This window comes from Palaemon carinicauda, chromosome 28 (genome assembly GCF_036898095.1).
Source record: "Palaemon carinicauda isolate YSFRI2023 chromosome 28, ASM3689809v2, whole genome shotgun sequence".
In the NCBI taxonomy this organism is placed as follows: Eukaryota; Metazoa; Arthropoda; class Malacostraca; order Decapoda; family Palaemonidae; genus Palaemon; species Palaemon carinicauda.
The window spans coordinates 14,873,909-14,876,408 of record NC_090752.1 but is presented as its reverse complement, the minus strand read 5'-3'; positions in this window follow the sequence as shown (position 1 = coordinate 14,876,408).

Sequence of the window (2,500 nt, the reverse complement as noted above, 5' to 3'; positions counted from 1 at the left end):
AAGCACGTGCTAACAGGAAGACGTCCAATTGGAGTGCCTCTCCTTAGAAATTCTTCCTTTTAGAGGAAAAAAAAATTACTTCAGATTGAAGAATTTTAGCTTTCTCTGTTCCTTCAACATTCTCTACTTCTGTGCAGTTTCCGCCTTACTCTGCACAATCTTTATTTTTGTATCTTCAACATTATGGACTTTACTTTCTCATTTCAAATCCGCACAATCGTAAAGTGATCAACAAGTAATAACTAGTTCTCCTTTTCGGATTCTTTATTTTTTCTCTCCCGTTCTCCTTCCTGTCTCATTTTTCTTCCTGCATTTTCTGCCGGAATCCTTTCAAATAAATCTATTATTAGTCTTGAAGATTCTTGTTTAGCTTTTCATAACTGCCTTTCTGATTCCACTTGTCGTTGATTCCTTTTAATGCATTTTGGTTTTCGTCCAAAGTCGCAGACTCAATAATTCTCTGGATTTTCTGTCCGAATCCTTTCAAATAAATCAGTTATTAGTCTTCAAGATTCTTGTCGTTGATCCCTTCCTTCTTAGAAGAAAGAAGTCTTCAAAACAAGAATCTTGAAGACTTCTTCTTTCTCTCCATGAGGAAGAAGAAGTCTTCAAAACCAGAATCTTGAAGACTTCTTCTTCCTCATGGAGAGAAAGAAGAAGTCTTCAAGATTCTAGTTTTGCTTTTCATGACTGCCTTCCTGATTCCACTTGTCGTTGATCCCTTTCTTCTTTCATTCTGATTATACTCACTGACCATAGTTGTTATGGCTAATTTTTCATGGCCGGATGCAAGGAGAAAGTGATCAACGACAAGTGGAATCAGAAAGGCAGTCATGAAAAGCAAAACAAGAATCTTGAAGACTTCTTCTTTCTCTCCATGAGGAAGAAGTCTTCAAGATTCTGGTTTTGAAGACTTCTTCTTTCTCTTCATGAGGAAGAAGAAGTCTTCAAGATTCTGGTTTTGAAGACTTCTTCTTTCTCTCCATGATGATGAAGAAGTCTTCAAAACAAGAATCTTGAAGACTTCTTCTTCCTCATGGAGAGAAAGAACAAGTCTTCAAGATTCTTGTTTTGCTTTTCATGACTGCCTTCCTGATTCCACCCTTCTTGTTTTTTTTAAAAATAAGCTAGATACAGGAACTCTCTATTGTTGGTTGGGCGGGGCTCCCCCCTTCCTGCTAGCCCGGAGGGCTCCCCCCTTCCCGCTGGCAGGGCGGGGCTCCCCCCTTCCCGCTGGAAGGGCGGGGCTCCCCCCTTCCCGCTGGCAGGGCGGGGCTCTCCCCTTCCCGCTGGCAGGGCGGGGCTCCCCCCTTCCCGCTGGCAGGGCGGGGCTCCCCCCTTCCCGCTGGCAGGGCGGGGCTCTCCCCTTCCCGCTGGTAGGGCGGTGCTCCCCCCTTCCCGCTGGCAGGGCGGGGCTCCCCCCTTCCCGCTGGCAGGGCGGGGCTCTCCCCTTCCCGCTGGCAGGGCGGGGCTCCCCCCTTCCCGCTGGCAGGGCGGGGCTCTCCCCTTCCCGCTGGCAGGGCGGTGCTTCCCCCTTCCCGCTGGCAGGGTGGGGCTCCCCCCTTCCCGCTGGCAGGGCGTGGCTCCCCCCTTCACCCTGGCAGGGCGGGGCTCCCCCCTTCCCGCTGGCGGGCTCCCCCCTTCCCGCTAGCGGGGCTCCCCCCTTCCGCTGGCGGGGTGGGGCTCCCCCCTTCCCGCTGGTGGGGCGGGGCTCCCCCCTTCCCGCTGGCGGGGCAGGGCTCCCCCCTTCCCGCTGGCGGGGCGGGGCTCCCCACTTCCCGCTGGCAGGGCGGGGCTTCCCCCCCCCCCCTTCCTGCTGGCAGGGCAGGGCTCCCCCCGCCTCCCGCTTGTAGGGCGGGGCTCCCCCTTCCCGCTGGCAGGGCAGGGCAGGGCTCCCCCCTTACCGCTGGCAAATCGCACTATAAAGACGTAGCACAACAGATTATCGGTAACTAGATAATATCAGCTTAGTTAGAAATGAAGTTTGTAATTCAAACACTGAAATGGATAACGCAGAGTCAAGCTACCAACTAATCATAAAGAGTTCATCTGTAACATAACTGGTATGGAATGAAAATCTTGGTCCCCAATCTTCTTTGACTCTCAATATTCTTTCCCTCTCTCACTCCTCGCTCTCACCTCTTCTCGCTCTCACCACCCTCGGACTCTTTCACCCCTTCTCACTTCTTCACCAACCTCTCTCTCTCTCTCTCTCTCTCTCTCTCTCTCTCTCTCTCTCTCTCTCTCTCTCTCTCTCTCTCTCTCCATAATAAATTATAAAAGATAGCGTCGAGTTTATATCGCCCACTTACATAAAACTAAATTTCAGAATAAATATCATCTTGAGAAACATTACAAGTTCCATTCTCTCGAACTTTATCAATTTTGAAATCAAATTGTTAGCCTTTAAACGTTACCTTCTGAAACCACGTTCTATCTTAGAAGTCCAGTGCTAGGTACACAGGATAATCAATTTGATTTGCAGAGCCAGCACTCTATC